Below are 24,810 nucleotides of genomic sequence, written 5' to 3' on the forward strand. Positions count from 1 at the left end.
ATTTGACATGTAAAGTTAGGCACTTAAAATGAAAGAAACTGACAAGGTTTACAGCTGAATTAGGTTCCCATGATGTCAAAGATTATTGATTCTGTGAAATAATAAAGTCACATTCCTGAATGTGCTTCTTGTTATATGTTAATGGCAATAATGTAAATATCTTGCAGATCTCTGTGTGCCATTCACCACTCATTTTCAATGAGGAATAGAAGGAGCAGGAGTCAATAGGTCTGACTCTGCAAGCTTGCTTTCTTTTTGCAGTTAACTTTCCATGAATTGAAATGCTCTGAATACAGATTGAGTTGCTTTGTTCGATATTTATTATTGTCCCACCTGCGTTGAAATGGGAACAGCTATGGCTTTGATAAATAGATTCAAAGGCAGTCAAAATTCATTGTGCCTTCTTCTAAATGCTTTTGTGTCCTCTGCTGGAGCTCTTTTTGATTAACTCTTCCAGCCAGAGATTTTTCTCAAATCAAAATAGATACATTTCTTGCTTTCATAGAATATCAGTGCAAACCCTTTCTTTGAACTACATTGTCCCATGTCACGCATTTGTCCAATTTTTTGAACAGCCAAAATCTGTTCCTCTTTTCCATGTTGAGAGACATGGTATTCCTTAAATCACGGAGGCCATGCGCATGACAACTGCTAGATAATTACAAAGAAAGGTGTCAGAATCTGGCAGTAGAACTTCATTAGCTTTCCAAAGCATACCAAAGAACATTCATTATCACAGTATGAAGTATCATAAATAATTAGTACTAAATCCACACATGCCAAGGGGATGATCAGTATGTCTTCATACTGTGATCAGCTTGCCTGTTTATTTCATTACTGTGTTCATCTGAAAGCTCAATATTTTGCCAATTCTGCTATTCACACTCGTTCTCCCAGCATTTGTGTGAAGAAAGAAAAAGCCACTGGGATTGTCTTGCTATTTTCTTAAATCTTTACACCAACGGATTATAAATATTTCACGAAACAATAATAGCACTATCTTGATTTTACTCATCCTCAAGGCACTTTGTTTTTGAAGGTAAGATAATATTACAAATTGCAGTTGTAACTTAAGGCAATATTAAGCATAAGGTTGATGCAAACCTTCCAAAAATGCAAGAAGCTGAGCTTCAAGACGTATGTTCTGTGTATAAAGTTCTTCTTCAAGAATTCATGTTTGTGCCTGTTCCCTCTTTCTTTTATTCATGTCCTCAGTGAATGAGGACTTTTTTCCCCTAAGAGGAGGACTGAATACCCAGAAGAAGAGCACTGAAATGACTAACTTACATACACACACAGAGTGTGTATTTTATGTAAATATACATTTAAATTGACTTCCAAGATCACGCTTGTCAGCAGCCCAAGATGTAACTCACTGAATAATGAAAGAGGGGCAGCATTAGTTTAAAGTGATTGCTGTGTTTGTTCCATTATTAAGTTTTGTTGCCTGGTGCTACAGGGCAAGGCAACACAGCAGGGCTAAGTGGGGAGAGCAGTACCATGAAAATTTAACTGGAGGCATGCAGCAAGAACCTGCAAACAGCAGAACATGGAGACTCTGAGGCACCAAAGAATGAACAGGATAATCCACTCCTCCTATTATGCTTACTGCCCTTTCTTCCTCTGTAAATCTCCTACACCTGTGCCTGAAAGATACCTCCTACTTTCACCTTGGCTTCAGGTTTAATCCAGACATCTGTCTTCAACTACCCTGTTTATTAAAACTTGCTGTTGAATATACCATTCCTGACAGTTAGGCTCCCTGGAGCGTCCTGATGTGGCCCCAGGAGAGGAGAGCAGAGCTGCAGCAGGTGTTCAGGGCCCAGAAATGGCTCTCTAGCCCCTGCCCTGGCCCCAAGGGCTCCAATGTGAGCTACAGCTACTGCCAATTTGACTTAGTGACTTAGAGCGGTCCACCTTCCTGTTGTGCTAATTCCTAAATAATTCATATGCATAATAGTAACAGGTTCACCCCAGGCTAAGAAATATTTCCACTTTGGGTTTTTTTGTTTGCTTGCTTTTTTATTTTTTTTTAAGAGATGTAAATTCATCCAACTCAATTGGGAAATATCCATTATAATAAAATTCCTGATATAGGAGGGAGAAAAACAGCGAAAGCGTTTTAAAAGTGTTGAGAGATTCCAATTAATTTTCCATTAAAGAATTGCTCATTGTTTTGAAATTGTACAGAATGAGAATAGAAGGTTGCAAAATTATCACAGCAGCATAATTCAATTTACAAAGGCTTTTTAGTATTTTTTTACCTTCCAAGCATTTGTGGACGGGGAAGAAACATACATGGGTAAAACATTTTCAGAGGCTGCATTTGGCTCCACAGTTGAGCAGCTGGCAAGGGGCTGCCTGTTTGTATTTCCCAAGAAAGCACTGAAGTGGCAGAACCCAACTGATCCCAGGTTTTCACCAGACTGAGTAAAAGACAAAGCTGTTAACAGCATGTGCTAAATTGAAGGGAAGAGGGGCACAGCCACATTTCTGCCACTGGGCTGCGTTACCCAGCTGAGGGCAAGCTGGGGCTGCCTCTCCAAGAACAAAGCTCTTCTAGAGCCTGGCACAGTCGCACATGGAACTGCAGCTTTCCTCCCCCAGGAGCAGCAGGAAACTGTTGTCAGCAAGGAATGTGGGGAAGGAGCTGGCTCCCAGCCCTGCTGCCTGGGTTTGGACCACCCAGTCCCAGTCTGAGAGAGCATCACGGGCCTCACACCTGGCTTGGGACTGCGAGGCTCACGCTTAGAGGGGGAGATGGTCACACCCTGAAAGCCAGATGCCTTGAAGCAGACACAGGGAGTCCTGATGGAGTTTCTGAGTCAGCTAATATAATTCACCAGACTCCACAGAAAAGCAAATAACAGGTTTTCGTGTCAGAGAGAGACTGCGGGGAGCCTGGTTGTTGTCTATGGAAATTCACGGGAGAGATTGCGTTCCTGTTCAGTGGTTCATTTTCAGAAGGTGATTTAGCCACTTGTTTTACTCAATTTAAAACCGTCAGCCTGTTATTCATAAGAGAAAATAGATTGCAGAGCCTGAGAAGCTGTATTTTTTTTTCTCCACAATGGTTTCAAGCAGGTCCTCCAATACTTAACTGGCCTGGGCAGTTTCCTTCAGCTCTCCTTTGTCCCTCTCCATGGGGAGGTATATCATAGCGAGAAATCAAATCAAAATTTACTGCAAGATTAAAAGCACTGGAGATCAGAGCAAGTTGCAATGAACCACTGAGCTCAGATTAATGCTCAGACCAACGCTGCTTTGAATTCCACTCCAGTGTTCAGATTATCAGGGAACAATAGTCAAGTTAAAACAAGGCCGTTTCTTCTTAGCAGCAATCATGCTTGGCTGGAACTTGTTCTGTCACTTTCTGCACTAATCAGCCACTTCAAAGTTTGCCTGGCACCCTCTGGGGCTGCCCCCCACACAGAGCCTCTCCTTACCCTCTCATTTCAGCTTCTTCCCAGCTTCTGAGACTGGTGGGAGAGAGCTTAGAGGGACAACTCACCAGATGCAGATCAGGAGCCTCGGGAGCTTAAGGCTAAACCCAAGCACAAAGGAAGATGTACTTTGTGAACTTGGTAGCTTGCCATCCTACTTTGTCTCCCAAGGTGGATTTCTCTCTGCCTTTGCATCAACAGAGGCAATAACCTTCAGCTCTGCTCCCTTCCTTTTTTCTCCTCTTGTACAATGAAGAAAAACTGACTCAAGGTGAGTGGTAAGAGAGAGCATAGTCTTTAACCATTGCAGTTCTCATGCAGCATTTTGATAACTCCTCTGATAACAGAGCTGATAGAGAGGAGAATGACAGAGGGGAGGACATTCCCTTTTTGCTCCTTTTCTATGCTACTTTGGAAGTTTTGACTGTTTTCACATAACTACAGAGCCGACAAAAAAGAGGAGTAAAATGGCTTTTGAAATGTGAAAATTCAATATTAGAAATGTGATGAGAAGACACAAATGTAGCTGTTTGAAAAGGTTTGCTGAACAGAGAACACAGGGTTGTTGTACAGCTCCTGCACAGGAAGAATGAAAAGAGCAAAAGGAGCAGGCTGTGGGGAGACAGAGCAGAGATAGACTGAGATTCTTTTAACTGAAAATTCAATACAGCTTCATTCATTATATATTTTTTATGAAAAGTGGAATAAAAAAGAAAAGGCTTCAATGAAACATGGGGCTTCCAGCATGCTCAAGAATATCGCAAAAGCCCTTGTTCAGTTTCCCTTGAAGCCAAGAGAAACATGTCTTTTCTGGTTCAATTTTCAGCTCTTTGAAGCAGAAACTCAGTCTTTTATGTGTCCCTGCAGTGCCCAGTGCAATAGGTCTCCTGTCTCAGCAGGGGCTTCTAAGTGCTACTGTAATAAAATTGATTAATCATAATTTTTAATAACTCCTTAATATTTCCAGTATCATCCTTGACTAAAAAAAATGTATGCAGGCTGAAAAGGCCTGAAAGTTTAATTTAGAACAGAGTAAAGACAAGTTTGTGCTACAAGAAAATCTTACACAAAAGGTGGTAAAAATGTTGTTCATACTAAGCAGATGCAGAAATAACACTAACAGTTAATGAAACAGAAACCTGGGCTTTGCATCTATTTGTAGCCTACAAATTAAGTGTAAGATGAGTGGGATATGCACTCACATGCAGGGATGCTATTTATGACTTCAAGGAGAGGGAGATGCGCTGTAACCCAGCTCCATCTGCATGGCAATGAAGGGCCACTCAGAGATAGATGTGTAAATCTTCCTGATGTGATTCCTCCCCACTCTTTTGCAAAGTAGCACTTAATATTGACTCCTGTATTGCTGTCATGTAACCCCCACGAGAAGTGTGGAAATGGAAGGGCCAGCTCACATCTCTCACTGGCTCAGGTTGCAGATGTGGGCGGACACTGCTGCATCACTCTGCACTTCAACACACATTTTTAAGGCTTATTTTTCACAGCAGGAGCAGGAATGAAAAATTAGATTCAATTGTACATGTCGACAGGCTGGGAGCAGTGCCAGTATGCCATAACCCCAAGTAGCAGCCCAGCCCTTCCACTCTGTAAAGTACAATTATTGTAAATTGGTTCAGAGCCTGGCAAACACCAGAGCACACGTGTGCCTCTCTGCAAATATGCATACACAGGACTCACAAATGATCCCGGGGTTTTTCTTTTTCTCTCTGGTGGAAGGAAGTTAAAAGCCTTAATGTGAACTATCCTTTTCCCTCAGCTAGGAGAGATTTCCACCTGAGGGAGTTTCTCTGGGCTTCCCTCCAAGCCAGTGAAGAACACAAATATCACAGAAGGGGCTCGTCTTCCCCTGTGGAAAACAGGGGGTGCTTGGGCCATTCCCACCTCTCTTAGGCAGCTAACTGAGACTTACACATCTCACACTTGGCTGGATTAAATGCTTGCTATTTGGATGCCTAATTGTCATTTGGGTTGAAGTTTTTAATAACTCCACAGCAACGAACCACAAATACATCTAAACATGCTAGTTTTATAGAAAGAGATCTGTCAGCTTTAAACTCGATTTTCTGTGGTAATTTGCAACCAGAAGAACAAAACAACAACAACAAAAAAGCCTTTTGTAATTTAGAGTTATAAAATACAATAAAAGTTCAAGCGTAGAAATAGATAAGCTTTAACCCCAGAATTTAACCTCCTGTATCCAAGGCATTAAGCAAAACAGCATGGAATTGTGAATACCAGGCTGGCTATAATACTCTTGGTATTGAGGACACACATTCAGCCACGCTGCTGAAAAGAAAATCCCATATGTGGATGAACATGAGGAAGCATTTTCCTGCAAATTGTTTCTCAAAAATATCAGCGGTGTGATAAAGCTGTGGGATTAATTAATTTAGTATGCATCTCTAATTGCCTGACTGCAATCCTTCTCTCCCAGGACCAAAGCTAATGCTCCATATCTTGAAGTATCTTCAGATTTCAGTTTTTTCCATATCATGGCAGGCCATGAAGTTATTCTCTTACCTTCAACACATGAGGAATCTTGGTACATACTAGATACAGGTACGACATAGACACCCTGCAAGTCTGCATAGATATTGCCACTCCTTACGGTAGAAACCATTTTAAAATGTAGCTGCTTTTTCCTTCTTTGTGCTAAAGTCCCATGGGGAAGTTAAGTGCAAGACACAGCTCAGATATACAGGTGTATATAATTCCTGTGCCACTGCTTTATCAAGAGATTTAAACAGACACCACTGGATCAGCTAATGATCTGACCTAATTTAGCCAAGTTAATCTTTCAGAGAGCCCAGCAGTTCATATTTAGCTCAGCAATATCTCCTCCAAACCATCCAGTTCTTGATTTGACTATTTTAACAATAATTTATATCCTAATAGATGCCTCTGGCACTCAGATTTTGGTTTATTTCTACTCTGTGTGTTTGGTTTTCATGTGTGAACTTGTGTATTTTTTCTTAGTGAATTAAATCCATCATGAGCTCAAAGAGAGAGGTGTTTGAACTTTTTCCTGGATTTGCCAGAAGGATTATTCTGAAGAGTTTAGCTGGACAGAGAACAGGCAGTTAACTGGTCTGAATTTCACAAAAGAAATAAACCCTATGCCAAGAATTATTCATGGAAGTGACTCAACCACCAGCTAGAATAACTATATTACATTCATTTCAAACTAATTATACATGATTTGCAACAAAGAGGAGATAAATTATAAATCGGATTGAAAAAAAATATTCCTGAAAGCGTGCCTTTTTTTTCATTGAAGATAAAATGTGCATCATGATTTTATTTAAAATGTAGGCCTTGGATGTCAGGTCCTATGAATAAGCATAGCAGGTGATCACAAAGCTCACATTGCAACTGAACCCAACTCAGCCCTGCTCAAAACCTCAACCCACACGAAAGCCCAGCACTCCCAGCCATGTAGGCCAGGGAAAAACAGTGATCACATTCATTATTTAAGGGAAGGGACAGCAGAAGGATGAGCACATCTTGCAGCAGGTATGTGCAGCCTTTAGGGAGGCAGCAGCGTGTCCTGCAGCCCTCTGGCACCGAGTCTCTGCTCTTTGTCTCACCGAGGGGAAACCTGCTGGGAACGGCCCCTGCAACTCATCCTGTTTGCCTGGCACCTTAAATATTTCATCTCAATCCCCAGCTACAGCAGATATGTGATGAGCAAGACAACGCAAACTCCTTAACAACCTGTCTCATTTTTTGGACGAGCAAGCCCTGACTTGCAACACTTGGGAAAAGGCAGTCAGCAGTTCCCAAGATGACCTTTCTCTGAAGTGATAGCTTCTTTACTTCATTTGCATTCTGGTTTCTGGCTAAACCAGGACTTGCACTGTTGATCTACGTGTCTGTTCCACTCCATTCACTAACAATTTCTGGCAGCTGGGCAAATTCAAATTCAACAGAGGTAACTTTCAAATATATCCAGTCCCTAAAAACATTAGTTAGCAACTGTGTCAAAGAGAAAAAAATCACTTACTTTCTGTAGGAAAGTCAGCTACAACTCAGTGTAGATTTATCCTGTAGAAGTGGGGAACAAGGCAGGAAGTCACAATATTCCCTCAGTAGCCAATGGGGACATCAGCTGAAAAAGCAAGGGGAGAATACAAATTAGGATTAGAAGCACAACAGCACACAGGAAGCCATATGCCACAAGATTACAGAATATCTTCTGTTTAAGGAATGGTCGTTTAAAATGTTTTATACAAGTCTTCTTATAAATTCTTTCAAAACCATTTTTAAGTGAGATATAATTTCTTTTTCCCGTCTGCAGAAGCCCCCACTGAAACCTCTGCAGCAGTGTAAACACATTTTCTGATGACTTATGCCAGCCATCTAGCAGCCTTCAGTCTCCAACAAGGAAACCATGGAAACTTCACCAGATGAAGGCTGGTGGATGGGGGAACAAAGAGAAGCCCAGGTAGACAAACAGGGGGCCAGAATCAGAGCCTCTGACTGCATCTGTGGGAGCAGTGGGGAGCAGGAGGAGTGCTCCCATGCTGCAGCTCCTACGACACACTGCTGGCCTTGTCACTCACTGCCCAGGCTTGCTGGAATCATGACGTGGTCTTTAACACCGTTCTATAACCTCACGGTTAGTTCTCCTGTTACTCCTTTAACCACTAACATATTTTACCTCCAAAGAAGGACATATTTAATTAAAAAATGAAATCAAAGTACTCAATCTCCCCTTCTTGCTTTAATTTTATCAACATTTTGGCTTTACTTGGAGCTATTCCCCAGCCAGAGCAAGAGGGAAGCAAAGACCCCTGATCTGAATGCAAGCTTGTCTTCTTACTTAACCTTTCTTTTTCTAATTTAATTTTTATTTTTGTAATTCTCGTATTTCCTTGGGCTATTTAAGATGACAGCAACCTCTTGCCTTGTGTGATACAGGACTTGAACTGTTTTCAGAAGCAGTAAACTCAAGGAATAAGAAAAAACATCTATAAAACTTGTCCAGTGGGTTGACCTGATCTAACACTCCAAGACACCTATTATTCCACATTTACTGGACTTCCTCTGTCCCCTTCAACACTGTACACTTGCTATCTCTTTCCTTGATAAGGAAAGCAACACGATAACCCTAACAGCAGCTTTCCTTTCAACCCTGAGATGTGTATCCTTACAGATTGCCTGCAGTGATCCTCTTGATTCATAAGTGTTCCCTGAGTAGATGCTATTGAATCTGGCAGCTACAGTAATACTCCTGCCCCATATGCATTTTCTATACAGATCACGGCCCTTTCCCCACTTCTTGCTCAAAAGGCCACTGGGAATGAATGCATGGAAGCTCCCTGACATCTCTCCTGGTGTCCATTATGTTCTTCTTCCTGTACCCCATGAAAGGCCACAACAACCAGAGCTGATAAAGGACAGAGAGAAAACGTAATACAGAACAAAGTGACAATGCAAGAAATACAACTCATGGGAGAGAAAGGAGGTGTTATTGGGGGAAGGCAAGGGCTTTTTGGGATGCCTGAGGTCAGGCTGCATGGTCAGAAAAGTGACTCCTGGCTTTCTGGCCCATGCCAGAGACTCTGCAGGGAAAGGAGAGAGCAGAGGAACCTCATTGTGTCTGGTCTCAGCATATCAGCACCCTGGTGTGAGAAACCGAGTTTCAGGGCTACAGGAAGCTACCCACTCTAAATGCACACTTCTGTGAGTCCCATCAGAAGAACAATCACTCAGAGACAGAATGCATACATATCTCCTGAATTACTGAACAGAAATACATCAGAAAGCCAAATGGTTCTATCTCAGTTCAGCATGCCCCAAACTAATTTGCTTGTATTAGTATTTTCATTCAAATAAGCCTCCTCTCAAGAAATAAAGCACAGTGATAGGAAAAAATCACTGGTCCTGCAGCTGTGATCAGGGAATGAATGAGACATGACAGTGCTCTTGTAGATGTTCAGACAGCCTGAGCTCGCCTCAGTCATCTTTTCCTGCGGTGGCAACATCCTGTGTGATGCAGTTTTGTGTAATTTCTGACATTGTCATTTCAGATGTTGTAAAATCCTGAGAGTGAGAGAAGGGACCAGGGCAAGAGGGGAGAAAATAGAACAGAAAATAGCATCTGACAACACATATCCAGTCCCTAGTGTCATTGCAAGGTTTGCATGACTTGTCAGGATAGCCACCAATCTGATCACAATGTGCCTACAGCTGGCATGGCAAACGTGCCAAGCCTTGGAAACCTCCGTGTCACAACCTCAATAGCAGAGGGGTCAGCTGATTTAGATTTTCCTTCCGTGTAGCAACCTTCCCCCTTTCTGAGCAGAACACCCAAGTCTGAGATGAATGCCCTTCTGCTAATCAATGCTAGCAAACTGGAACAGGAGAAAGGCAGGTTTAGCACAATTAGCAGTGCTTACAACTGGCTACTTTTCCACCGGTTTCTCAAGAGCTGATGCTCTGGAATCTCCCAGCAGGGTTCAAATGCTATTGCATTTCCCTTTATTAGAGTATGAATTTATTTTGGGAATTATTCGGGCACATATTTTTGTGTATATTGATAGTAAAAGCGTTGTCTGAGGCCTGTCCCACTGTCAGGCTGATCAGGTTCATAGGGAAGTTGTCAGGCAGATGAATGGACCTCTAGTGTAACAAGAGTTGGCAGGTTTCTTTAGCAAATCATCATAAACCCAGTTAATAATGGATATAAAATGTTTCTTTCTAAATTACAGATGTCACACGAATACTTAGAGCTAACCTGCTAAACTGTCATGACTTTCATATGCAGTTTCTCTGCCACTATGACACTCAGACACCTTTTAATGCAAATTCTTCCCATTATCAGATCAATTCCCCAACATTTGGTGGCCTCTCCTTCTGCCTAATTAGATGGTAAAAAAATATCCCAATTATTCTCTGTTTAATCAACCAAAACATTTTCATTAGAAAACTATAGCCTTCCAGTAGTTTCAACAAAATAAAATGGGATGTTTTAAATGGGAATCTGTATGGTTATTGACAAAATTCCATCTCTTTTCCTGCCCTCCCTCCCTCATCTGGGTATTTGCTGTGCATCAGATCCTGGATTCCAGAGCAGATCAATGCTGAGATATGGAGAGCAGCATTTTTACAACACAAATTCAGGAGGATACTGCAGAACCAAGAAAGAGACTCTAGACATTCCCTGGTGTCCAAACTGCTCAGGGGGAGCCAGTCTGGACCCTCCCATGAGGAGGTTTCACCGTTTTCATCAGTGAAATCAGTATTCAGTTATGGTGACCCTGCAGGAGACTTTCACTATGCATTCTCTCTCTAAATTTGTGGACAAATTAAAGATGGCCTTGCCAAGGGAAAAGGTTTAAAGTAGCTGAATGGATTCTGAGCTGTGGAAAAGGGACTCTTGATTTAGGTAACCTACAGTTTTGGGTTCCCATGTCTCAGAAGGTACTATTTTCAGGCGTCAAGATTTCAGATTCTTTGTAGGTGGCTTTCAGGTCCTCAAGGTATTGAGCAGGTGCACTGTGAAAGACAAACCCCTCAGGAATCTCCGGGGCTCAGAAGCCCAAAGTGGAAGCAACCAGAAATCTCCTGCCACTCTGTGATGGCAACTGGTTCTGCTTTGTGGTTCCAGCAGTAGGAGAATTTAAAGGGGCTCACTGCTCCTTGAGCAACTAAGAACAAATACAAATTCTCATCACCCTCAGATAAAAAAAAAAAAACTAGGTAATTCAGTTCTGTGTTTTTTTTTTTTTTTCTTTTTTTTTTTTTTTTCTCCTTTTTTTTTTTTCCTCCCTTTTTTTTTTTGTTAGGCACTCCCAAGAAAGGGAAGAGCAGTTTACACGGAAAATCAGAACGAGTTTAGTGAGCAGATATTCTGGTGTTTGGTGTATGAATTAAGAGGTAACAGTGGTTACTAAAAGATGCACTACAGAAATAAGGAATTACTTACTATGCATACCACAGACAGAATAAAAACAAAGAATACATTATGATCTCATAAGAGTTAAAAATTTTTTTTTCTCTTGCTTTTAGACTAATTGAACCTGAATTGCTTTATTACAGGACCATAATTTGGTCAATTTTTAAAAGCATTTCTATTTTTTTCCAAGGTGATTTTAGGTACAAAACTGCAAAAGAATTCCAGGCAGAGGGCTCGTCTGCCACCAGCGTAAAAAATAATCTAGCCTTGCACTGAATGTGTTACAGTGGTCAATGTAAATACTGACAGTTCATTAACAAGCCTCTTTGTAAAGCATGAGATCACAGTGCTGAAAAGTGATTGTAATCCAAAATCTTTTAATTCTTTTGTTTATTAGCTGTTGAATTATTAGAATTGGTTTACAAGCTCTTTCCTTTAGCAAGCTAAAAATGTGCTTGGGAAACAAACCAACCCAACCAACCAACAACAGCACCAAACTGGGGTTCTGGATGAATTCTGAACTTATGAAGAAATAGCAGGTATGGAAAACTCTTAAGAAAATTATACAACCTGACATCATTACAGCCTAACACTGTCTCATTTTATAGAGAAAAATTAAATTAAGCTCTGAGTTTTATTTCAAAAGCAATAAACTAGAAATTAAGTATTATTTAATAATGATTTCTGCCTGTCAATTCCATGTTTGTCCAAAACAACATCACTTTCTTAAGTATTTTTTGTTGTTATAGTTCTTGTTTACAACTTAGTATGGGTATTTCTAGTGTACTGTGAAAAGCATTGAGGGAAAATTTTACATGTGTTGTTGAACACTATTGAATTTCTCCACAATGCCAGGAGTTCAAATAAAGCCTAGTTCAGAGGTGCTCGGTGTGTTTAGGTGATCATTAGAGATCTCAGAGACACTGACAGCATAAACACATTCTAGTCTCTTCAGAAGAAAAGCTTTTGACTTTACAGTATTTTACACATCACAAAATTTTACGTATGACAAAGAAGTGATTTTAAATAGGATTCAGCTGTTCAATAGCTCTGTTTGTAAGTATTTCTCTAGTAGGGAACGGAAAAGAATGAAATATGGTTTAATTAGCACTGTCAAACAGGTACCAAATTTAACTTGGCAGGAGAGATAAAGTTAACAAATCTTAGCCTTTTGTCTCTGTATGATCAGCACTCGTATACCACAGTTATTTGACCTGCTAAGAGAAGCATAAAACCACGCTGCCAGGCCTCCTTTACTGCAGCTTATTGTCTTGGACACCACGGGAAGAAAGACATAACAGCAGCAATGTGGTTTAATTAGGGCAGAACTTGATTAACTCTGCACACGGGGGACATCCCTCAGAACTCACTGCTGTGGTGCAGTCCCTGCCCTCTGGGAGAAGCTGCTCTGTGCCCTGCTGGCCCTGTCCTGGCAGCCCAGGGGACAGCAGGGGACTGTCCCTGTGCCCCAGCACCCGCCCAGCTGCTCCTTTCCAGGACACCTGTCCAACCCAGGTTTAAATCCCTGCTGGACAGGACATCCAGATCTCCACTGACAGATCCCTTGAAGGGGTAAACACCCAGCTGCAGTGACACAACCATCACCTGATCCACATTGCCCCCCTGCACCCTGGGAGGGGGAGACTGGAAGCAAACACAGCGAGTAATCCTGTTAAAGACCTCTATAAACTATCTGCAAAGATTAGGCTAGTGACATCATTTTCAAAAACACTGAAAGCAATATCATCTTGTTAAAGATAAAAGATAAAAATATGTGTCCTTTTTTAATTTTTTTTTCTTTTGCTAGAACATGTAACATCTCATTCTCTTCTAAAATCAGGTCAGATATGAGGATGTTTCCCAATGAAGGGAGCTGGGGGATGTTTGCATCTCATCCAAACATCCCATTTTGTTTCCTCTTCTGATGTTCCCTCTTCCACTCCCTGTTATAAATATTTCATTTTTATCCCATTTTATATTATATTTGAAGTGGTGTGTTTTGCAATGCTAAAGTGTAATGCTTTGTCTTGCAGGAATGTTGCCTTTTTTCTCAATGAAATTCTGAGGAAATCAACCTGTAGTCATGATACTTTTCATGCGGTCAGGAGATATTTTCCACCAAAATACCTTGGAACAGTAATGTTCAGTATGTTCAAATAATCCTTTTATTTAACTGTTCCAATATGACTATAAAAGACTTGCACTGGGACTTCTGCCTCATACAGTCCCACATTGGCATGGTAACAACAGCAAATGTAATAATGATCATCCTCCTGTGGTCACGGTGCTCTGCCAAAGCCATGGTTTTGAAAGGAGCATATGCATCCCAAATCAGCAGGTTTGTCAAACACATCATAATAACCAGTATGGGGTTTCAGACCGTGCTCAGCTGCCTCGGTGTGTTAACAAAAGGAACATGAGCTGTGTGAAATAAAATCCTGCTCTGGTATGCTTCATTCAGAAAGTTCCCTTTGCTCCTCTCTGTCCTCCCGTGCCCACACTGACATCCATGTCCTGCATTGCTCACACTCCTCCCCTCAAGGCATTGCCTCTGTCTTCCCCTGAGGATGCTTACCCACATCCAATGGCGTTCACCGCATTCACTGGAAATTTATTTCCATTATTTTTCAATGCGTTTACTGTCTTCCATTTATTTTTCAATGCATTTACTATCTGCATTTAACCCCCTGCATTCACTACCAGGCTGACTGCTCTTGGCAGGCAACATCAACCCACAATCAATGCAGCACAACTGCCTCCCAACATCCCTGATGCAGACAGGTTGTACTTGGTGCCATCTGAACACACCACACCAATACTCAACCATAAGCCCTGATTAATTAGGTTCTGTTTCAGATGAGTCTTTCATTCCCTTGCACTCTATCTTTCACACTTTGATTCTATGTGTAGGTCTTCCTCTACAGCAATTTCTGTGGAATTTTAAAAGAAGCTGCAGAATCTCCTACAGCAAATGCTCTATGCAATTACTGAGCCCCAAAAGGGTTGTCTTATCCACTTATTTTTCTTCAGGGCAAGACACATGTTCTTAGAATACTACATATAATTTAGCCTGAGCCAAATATAGCATGCAGGATGATGTGAGCATTGACTTGTTTTTCTTTGCCCGTCTATAACCTACCTCAATGAACACATCTGGAGAAGGCACAAGACTAAATCAAGCTGTGAAAATTATCCTTGAATTAAGCTGAGAGAGAAGAGAATTCACAGCACTGTCACCCGGGCACATATAAGAAACTGAGTTATTATGCTCACCTTCTCTATTAAAACAAAGCTGTTGAAAGGTATGGCTTCTTATAATTAATTTAATAAATGCATTATTATCAACAGACAATTAAAAACAACCTATAACTTCCCACATCATCTACACTTCAGCTGGATTCTGGAGGGTGACAAGAATGGATAAGCTGAGAGATATCTTACATCAAAGGAATTAAAAGCAGCACCTGATAGTGAATGTGTATTTTACAGCTCCTTTCTGATCTGCTCCAGAGAGCGCTACTGCTTGAATTCACAGCGTAAGGAAAAATCCAGATTTTACAACCTACCTTGTGATGGGAATGTGATTGCTTTTATAGTCCATATCTGCCTCCCATTACCTGTCAGCTACATCACTGCAGTTTTGTGCACTCCATTCAGAACACCGACCAAAATAACCTACAAATAACTTCACTTTTTGAGGAGGAATCAAAAAACTTCCACATAGCCGTAGCAACGCTTGTCACTGAAGCCATTAAGACATTGGGTTGTTATGCTGCATCTCTGCTGGATACAATTCGAAACACCGATTTTTCCAGCTTGGTGCTTTATTTCATATATATGTTCACAGGCACACAGTTAAACTCAGGCTTAATGCAATTTGACTAGAAAATCCACTTAAATTGTCCACCGAATAAAAGATTATTTCAGAACAAGGTGTCTAGACAGCACTTCTATTTAATTTTCAGTGAGATTATTCTAAGTCCACTTCCAGCACTCATCAGGGGATTTCCACCACAAGATTTTGCTGCTTTAAAGGCAGTGTCTGCAGTGGGGTATTATTCTGACTCTTGATGGCAGAGCCCAGTGTCTCCTCCCTGATCTGAGCCCTGCCATGTCCTGCTGGAGATTATCCCAGCCTGGCAGCGGGTGGGTGGCACAGGAGCAGCTCAGTGCCTGTCAGTGCAGCGCTGGCCAGCCGTGGGGTGACCAGCAGAGAGAGCAAACAGCACCTGAATCACTGCATGCTGCTGGTGACAAACACCTCCAGGCGTTTTAACACACAGGGAGGCCCCACACGTGTCCTTCCTTCACGGAAATAAGCGGGGTGTGAAGCAGCTCAGCGCTGGGGCTGTGAGTGCTCACTGCCACAGCTGACAGCTCACCCCTGCCAGGGGCACAGCCACTAGGAACCCACCCGGCTCTGACTTTGTGCTCCCAATCAGTAACGAAACTGCTAAACAGAGGACTGTTCTATCCACTCTCACTCTCCCAAGGTCTCCCTTACGCCCAGGAGGATGTATGTGTCTTCCTGGAAGCCAGTGCACTATGTCCTGTGCACATAACCCTTCCCACACTGCATTGGCAGAACCAGGGCCCAGGTGCCTGCAAATCAAAGGTTTTTACTCTTGCAGGGCACTTCTAGTATTAGATTACTGGAAGTAGATTACTAGCAGTAACTTCTAGAATTCAAGCAGGAGAAGTCATTAACATATACACACAAGTGTATTTTCTAAATGGAACTTAAAAATACAGCAGAAATAAGAGACCTAGGAAAGTTTCGTTTCTTCGGTTTATGAATCTGCCCAGACACGTCACAGAGAAACTGTGAGTGTTGTTTCAGTGATCATTTGAGGGCACTATAATTACAGCACAAAACCATCTGCTCTTGGGGAGTGCCTAATTACTCTGTGTCAAAATGAGATTAAGCTTGAATTTCCTTCCATCTAGTTCTAACCTCAGTATGAATTGATTACCCAGATCATTAAAGAGAAGCACTAGCCAATCTTATAAGAAATAGCTTTCTTCATTTATGCTCCTTGAAATGAGTTGCTGTTTCCTAGGAATTATCATAGAGTCATCTCTGCTAAATCACTAATTCCTCTGTGCTTGGTTTTGTTGTGGGATTTTTTAGAGTTTTAGAGAGTGAAGACATGATTTGTATTTGGGATTGATGGAGGGTGAGCAATTCCAGACTGGGCCCTTTGGCCTGTGGGCCTCTGGTTATGGCACAGTAAGAATTCACATTTCACATTAAGGAATAATGGGTTTCTTCTAAATGTAGAAGTGTAGTACTGACACTTTAGCCACCTTAAGACTAAGATAAATAAGGCTTGCTTGCATTCTTTGTATGCCCTGTAATTGTAAACCGTGTTGTGAATCTATGTAACTCACTGTCTGCAAACAATAAAGGGGGGAATGGACATGGCGGCCACACTGGTTGAGATGTGTCATTGCTCTGTCCAGCCTCCAATTAATCAGTCTCTGCTACAGGTTTCTTAGCAAACATCTCCTGTGGGCAGTGAGCCCTGCAGCAGCCTGCCCCAGCAGTCACCAGTGCTGCTGGCATTCCTCTGACTGGATGGGAGAGAGTTATTTCACTGCTGAGGTGGACGCTTGGATGCATTTTCTTTATGAAAATGAAATTTTCTTTATGAAAATTACTATGAAAAAGCTAAATTTTTAAAGCAATCCTTTTCATTAAACCTCCAGTTGCTTAAATTTGTTTGTGACCAGGCTTTAGGTAAACCTTGTCTTTTGACACACTACCCTAACCACCTTCACGTAAATTCAGAAAGTGTTCTTTATCTGCCAGTAAGAAATAGTTTTATTGAATCTCCCCACATCCATAGCTCATGACTTTCAATATACTACAAAATTTTGTGCTGAAATGGACAACTACAACACACAAATGACTGAAAGGAAAATAAGAAACTCAGTTCCATTCCTGTCACCTTCTACCTTTCCCTTTTGCCTTCACTGTCTCTTTTTCTTTAGCAGCTCTGCATTTGATTTCTTCTTCTACCAGTACAATAAACAATTTTTTAAGTATTTCTCTGCTACTGTTAGTTGGTTTCACCAAGAGAGAAACATCAAATGGTTAAGAAAGGTTTCCTTGTTTTAAATAACATCTCTGGAAAAGTCTCTGTTTGCCTGAATGGGGATGTGAGTACCAGAGAATGCAATCATTTCTTGTCTCTCAGGCAAATTGGAATCATGACCTGACAAACTCTTCATGCTGCTTGCAGTGTTGAGGGTGCTTAGGGTGGCAAACTCAGCCCAGTCTTCAGCAGTCTTAATCTTTAAAGAAAGCACATGACAAGTGTGCATTTTAAACATGAGGTCTGACCTTGCATAAGAGCAAAAGGTAGAGAGGTAAAATGCAATAATTTGAGAGATTTTTCTTCTCAAGGGCTGTATGGTCTCTCATAAATCTGTATATACTAATAAGACCCATATATCACTCCCAGTGCAATGTACAGAACTGTAGAATTAACTGTAATTTTTGCTTTTTCTTTTAAAAGAGAACTATTCTTTTTAAAAGGTGCCAGATTCACAGCAGTAATCAGTGATAACCTCTGCTTATCCACACCTAAGAATTTACATAGCATGTAGTGTGATTTTCATCATAACATTTCATTTAAATCCTTCAGCTTTGACCTGTAAGAAACAACTCTGAAGGTGAAGAAGTTTTATCTCCACATCTGTTCTTTGCAAAAGTGACCTACCAGGAAGGTGCAGCAAGGATGCCAACTGTGGGATGAACACAGCCCAAGGAAAGGGATTATTTTTGATATGCAACACCCTTGAGCTCGATTAGCCCATCAAGGCATTTCAAAACCTTTATAGAAGTGTTTGCCCTCAAAATCACCTTGAAATATCATGGCCTTCACTACATCCACATAAGGAGCTTAAAACATCCTTCTTCTAAATTATTGGCTCTGGCAGCTATAAACATGTAACTTTTCTCTGTTGTTTGCTTTATTTGCTGCTGAGATGAATTTACAGGCCTAATAAAAATAGCAAAATATATTTGCAATGAAAAACCATCACAGATGTTTATTTCATCAAACTATTTTTTTAAAAGTAAACCTTTCTAATTAAAATGTACCAATATATAACATTCACATTGTGGTATAGGAGGTATTGTGATTTTATATACAAAGCAAGAGGCATTTGAAATAAACACGAATAGTTTTCACAGATTTTTCTATGGGTTATTCCATATTAAATCAATAATGTGCTGCTCCCCAGAGTTTTAGGAAAACGTATCTTATTTTTGCCACTCTCCTTACACACAGAATTCTGTATAAATTCGCACATTCACACAATTATACTTCCCTCCTAAAGAAAACATAATGGTGTTTTTTTCTCTCACTCCAGCAATTTCCATCCTTGCTGTTAAGTGGAAGACAGGGTTATGCTTCCTACAAGAAACAAGATGAGCTATTAGCCAGAAGTGGTAGGACCAGCCTTTGCATCTGCTGAGGGGAACATGCACTGAAAACTGACATTCCTGTCTGCCTCGCACAACAACCACTAACAGCTTTATCCAATTAACCTTTGCTTTATCTGGCTTAGTGCTGGTTGTACATATACAGCTTACACATGTCCAGAGCACTGATAATGATAATGGCACTCCCAAAAAAGGAGAGCGGCTTGTTCAGCGGTGCACCAAGACACCTGGCAGCCCGGGGTGTCAGAAATACTGCACATGGCTCGCCAGCAGGGCAGGGGCTCTCCTGGCGTGGCCAGGCTTCACTCCAACACGGGGTGGGTGAAAATGCCAGCAGGAGCCACTGCCTGTTCCCAGGAAAGGAGCACACAGGCTGCAGCCCCTGTCTGTTAGCTCTGATCCTGTGCTGCCTGCACTGATCCCATGATTGTGTCCCTGGGATGCTCCCTGCCTGAGCTCTGTGCTCCACTGACCAAAAAGAAGGCATAAAAACTGTTTAAATGTTCCCATCCCCACTGCCATAAAAGCAGGCTGAGGGGGGGAGAGTCTGTGAGCATCTCCTCAGAATCAGAACATTTGTGCCGTGCACTGGCAACGTGAGAAGTGTGTGGAAATGTTAAGTGAATTTATGAGCTGTAAATGGAATTGAATCGATGTGAAATTCCTCTACGACATTTGCCTATTCACTGTGTCACACTATTTTGTCATTTGATAATGTATCTGTGCTATACATAAAGGCTGTACATGGAGTACATCAGAAGCACACACCAGTCCATAGACTGCTTTGCAATCCAAGTGGCTTCTGACATCATAGTGCTAGTAAGTTAAAATAATGCGGCTGTTCTGAACTTTCAGAGAGCAGCAATATATTTTTCTTTCTCTTCTCATTGCGTAAAGGCTCTGAGCTGACATTGTGGAATCACCATGGCAGCCTGGGAATAATGATGCACCAGGTAGAGAAGCCAGTGCCCCACACTGACAGCAAGGAAGAGCACAGGGACAGAGCTGGGCTGCACTGCCAGACAGAACCCTGCCAGTCTGTGTGCTCTGGGACACTCACAGAGCCCAGGTTTGTCCCACAGCACTGGAAAGCCTGGGGGGCATGAGAAAAATAAACACCAGCTAACATAGCTTAGGTACTGGGTTTATGATTTTAATTGTGAGTGATTATTATTCACACCGATACAAAGGTAATCACCACAGTAAACTGGGAAGACCTTTGTAGATGACAGCAGCACAGGTCTATTTATTCAACCAATTTGGTTAGGTTAACTACTGTAAATCCAAAATAAGAATTTTAAAAAACCCTTTATAATAGCATGAGCTAAAAGGAGAAATTTGCTCAGAATTGCCTCCCTACCTGACCCAGCATATCCCCATATCATCCCTGCTGGGGACAATATCTCACTTTCTTTTTCATTCTTTTTATGCTGAGGATGTTCTCTACCTCTCAAGCTTTGTTTCTCTCACCTCTGTAGGTGCTTAGTGTCAACTTCAGTCCTCTGAATCTCCCCCTAGACCTTCACAGTACAAATCTTTTGCTTTTGTCTAGATAAAGCCTCTGGAGCTTTCCTCAGAGGCAAGGAGAAGCTGTAGCATGACACATTCCTACTGTTAAACACAAATCAAAAACCATACAAAGGAAAAAGAACTCAGGAACATGAAGGAAACAAGTGTATTTCCACTGCTTGCTTTGCTGTCTTATCAAAGCAGATCCTGGTCAGAGCTTAACTGACTTTCTGCACAGTAATTTATTTTAAATTGGGCACTGTGGGCTAATTCTGTGCATTTATGGATGCACGCAGCCATGACAATGTGCCTGAGCAGCACAGAGTGGGTGGGAAGGTTTGCTGGGAGGCATCCCAAGCAGGCCAGAAAAACACAGCTCATGCCTATCCTGTCATGGAACACCCATCTCCTCTTCAGTGGATTCACTGTGGGCATCAAACTCTCAGTCACAGGGTGGAACCCCCAACAAATTCAGACTGAAGGCAAACTCCTGTTTGGAAACAGTCAGGCTGGAGTAATGAATGGAGTCTCCTGCAAACTGAGGCCATGCTAATGTCAAGAGATGATGCTAAATGGAAGGAAGGTTCCTGAGACTGCTGGTGGCTTTCGTTAGTTTCTCAGAACCCTTCACTCCCTCTGAAAGAAGTTTGAATTGGGAGTACTCAAAGCAGACAGGACCTGATTTTTCCTCAAATAAAAGGATCACCATATGTATGTATCTTAAATCAGGTTTGGCTGTAGGAATTTTTTTAGATGCTTATTTTATTACTTTTTAAAGTTAACTAATAGTCTGCATGGAACCCAGGACACACAAAAGGTTGTCATTGGAAGAAAATCTCAAAAAGTTCTGAAAAGTACATTTTTTTTCCCATACTTTTTTTTTCAAGATTAATTTTCCCTAAAAAATTCATCCTAATTTACTCTTAGATCTCTTCATAAATCTGATTTATTAGAAAGTCATCCTAAATTATTTTCAGCGGTTCATCATCCCTCTCCTGAACAATATAGTGAAATCATTTTAAAAAGAGAGAAAAGACAGAATTCTGCAGTGGGAGTAGGAGGGAAGTTGGCCAGATGCCCCTTTATTTCTTTTCCTATTCACGTTTGTCTTGCTACACATTGAAAATACTTCTCTGTTATATTTCTTTCTTTTTGATAGAAGGAAATGTTGAGAAAGAGGTAGAAGCCAGGACCCCTCATTACAAAAAGGTGCACTTTGAGAATAAAGCATGCAGAGATTTCAGGTTTCTTTTCTCCCCTGCTGTAGCCCCTGCACAGTCACCTCCCAGGTCCCACACCCTCCCGGGAAATGCTGCTACCACAAACGTTAGCAGATGGCAGAGCCTCATTCCAGCTGACCCTGCACCTCAAATCCTGCTGTCCAACATGCCCTCCTGGAGTCCTTCCTGGCCTTTACTCAGGTAGGCTGATGAATTTGAGCCTATCTAATGAGCTTTTGAAAGGAATTCATCAAAAAGAAGGAGAAATGAGTGAGTGAGATCTGTTAGCTCTTTTCTGCTTCGCGTTACCAAGCTATCCTGTCACAGCTTTTTGACCTGTGGAAGAAGCTCTGCAGTGTTCTTTTATTTTCTCCAGTCATTGTATCAATCATGTCTCGGAAGATTAAAATTTAATAAAGACCAGTGCCTAAAAAAGAAAACCCTGAATAACAGAGCAAATAGAGCGAAAGACTGGGCTGCCTTTATTCAGGAATATCCTAGAATATGATCCAGATTGCTGACCTCAAGGCAGCAGCCAGATGTGCTGCCCAGTGGGGGTGGTCAGCAGGCATGGGGGCAGGAGGGGAAGTCATTACATGAGCTGAGCTCTGCTGCCCAGCTCTGGGGATTCAAACAAGGACACCCTGCTCTTTTCAGCCAGTTGTGCACATCTATGACCCTGCAAGTCTTTGGGCAAGCTGAACTGAATCTATAAAAAACAAACTATAAAGCAACCTATAAAAAAACAAACATCTTCCACACATCCAAGAGCACCAAGGCGGGTGTTCTTGGATGTGTGAGCTTTATGCTGATATCCCAAAGCTGATGCAGCAGTGAACACCAGCATAAGAGTCAACATGTGGAAGGTGAAAGGAATCACCCAAAATCTGGAGATAAAAAGCTGTATGCCTTGAAAGTCAGTGAAAGATTTCCATAGGAAGAGCAAAAACACGTCTATTTCTGTTGACATACGCTTGCCCTTTGTCACATTTTAATTTCTTTTCCCCTTTTGCAGTATCTGTCTCTGCTTCAAAGGCCACTACTACGTTCTCTCCGGTAGACAATCAGTTAAATCAATAGATCTTCAACAATTTGTGAGGAATTCCCAAAGCAAAGAAAACTCTGTCATGGATTTGATGGACCTTTGTCCCATTCATCTTTTCTTCAGCCTTCAGGAGCCCCTGGCTCTTGACACACGAATAAAACCCTCAATCCATGTAACTCCCAAGCGGTTGTGCACTGTCTCCTGGGTGGGTGGGGAAGAGGGCAGTCCCTTCAGTCCCCTCAGCAGGCCCCAGGTATGCCGAGTGTGGGATTCCACTGCCCTCATTATAGTGTAAGCTGTCTCTGATGTCAGCCACAAACACCACAAACGCCTTTGTGAAACCCTGAGTTTATTCCTAGGATCTCCTGTGGTGGTAAATTACAGTATGAATACACAGTGTGGCAGAAAGTAATAATCTTGAGTAATGTAGCTGATCTTACTGCTCTTTTATTTCATTAAGTGTACTCGGGTCAGGCAAGGGATGGGCTTTCAGCTCCTGGGAGCAGATGCTCACATCCTAAAGCTAGACCTGAGATACTTCTCAGGGAGGCAGAGGGCATCTTCCCAGTCTGGACCCAAACAAGGAGAGGTGGTGGCATTTCTGGTGCAGAATCATTTCTGCTCCAGAACAGACGTGTGAAAGAAGAGCAGTGTTGGTTTATAGTCTGGAATTTTTATTTTTTTATGGAGAGTCACTCAAAAAAACCCCACCCAAACCCTCTATTATAAAACTATATAGATATAGGTTTTTTGTTGTTTTTTTTTTTTTTTTTTCTTCACTGTGTTCAGAAGACTTCAGGACATATTGGATAAATTATTAGTTTGAATCATCCATTCTTTACTTGAAAGACCCCAAAAAAATCTGCAATTGTGGACAGCTATTAAGGTATAAGTTATTTTAGAAACTGAGACTTATAAATTTATATATATGTGTGTGTGTATACATATATGTACATAGACATATGTAACATATGAATATTTATATCATAAATCTTATATGAGGGAGAAATTTGGACTGAATTTGATAAAGGAGATGGCAAAATGCTACTTGAAGGAGATCTTGAAGTACTAATGCAATATGTACATGCATTGTAATTTTGTGACTCCTTTGTGGCAACCTAATCCAAATTGAATTCTGAAAATAATATTAGTTTATACAAAATAGGGAGCGCATATAAATTCATCATAGAAGCAGAAAGCTTTATTCAACTAGATGATTAAAGGATTTTTTCTTTAATCTAATTTTTCTGTGTTACATCCCATTAGTGGGTTCTTAGTGTATAAATCATTTCAAATATGTAATACCAAATAAGTCAGCTTCAGGTTTGATAAGCCATTGACTACACACAAGATAAAAAGTAAGTATTGAGAAGAATGAAAAAATTAACAAAGCTTAAACTCCTTTATGTATAGCTTAGTTATTACGGCACTACTGAGAAGGAAAACAATAATTATAGTGGCTAATTCCCCTTAGACTAATACAGTTTAGTGAACTAATTTCTCATGTGTGTGCAATATTGCTCTCTACTGGCTGCTGGATAGGGAGAGGCAAAGTTTTAACCCAAGGAAATTTCATGTGGCCTATCAAACCCTGTGAGCTGAGAAACTCAGTCCTGAGAGGTTTGATGCCACAGCAGCAGCTGTGTGTGACTTCCAAGGCAGTGCTGCACACCCAACTCCCTTATTGCAAACCCCATGAAAAGCTTTTGGAATATGGTCTGTACCAGGTGGGATTTGTAGTACCTGAGGATTCAATGGGAACAGGGGACAAACATCACAGAGTGATGGCACAGGGTGACAACAGTGCCCCTCCCTCGTGGTGACCTCCTCTCTTCAGCCAGCCTCCTGCAGGGAGGACAAGCAGCCCCCTGACTCATAGCCTGGAGTGGCAGTAAAAAATAATAATAATAAAAAAAAAACTCTGCTAAGGTTTTAAAAGACTAACAAATGCAGTATTTGCTGCTGGTGGGAAGCAGTTTAAGGACCAGGCAAAACCTGACCGTCAAGGTTTACCTAACCTGCCCCAGAGGACTCTCAGAGTTCATCCTTTGATACACCTTCAGATTTCTGCTGAGATGTGAGGGAAGGGAGTGAAAGGAGCTTGCAAGGCCACAGAAAATTTCATAACATTTTCTTGGTGTCTCCCAGGTCATTAAGAGCATTTTGGTGTCAAAATCAAAATGAATTCTGATAGCAGTGACACTCAGCCAAGTTTCACA

The sequence above is a fragment of the Sylvia atricapilla genome, chromosome 8 (assembly GCF_009819655.1).
Source record: "Sylvia atricapilla isolate bSylAtr1 chromosome 8, bSylAtr1.pri, whole genome shotgun sequence".
Classification (NCBI taxonomy): domain Eukaryota; kingdom Metazoa; phylum Chordata; class Aves; order Passeriformes; family Sylviidae; genus Sylvia; species Sylvia atricapilla.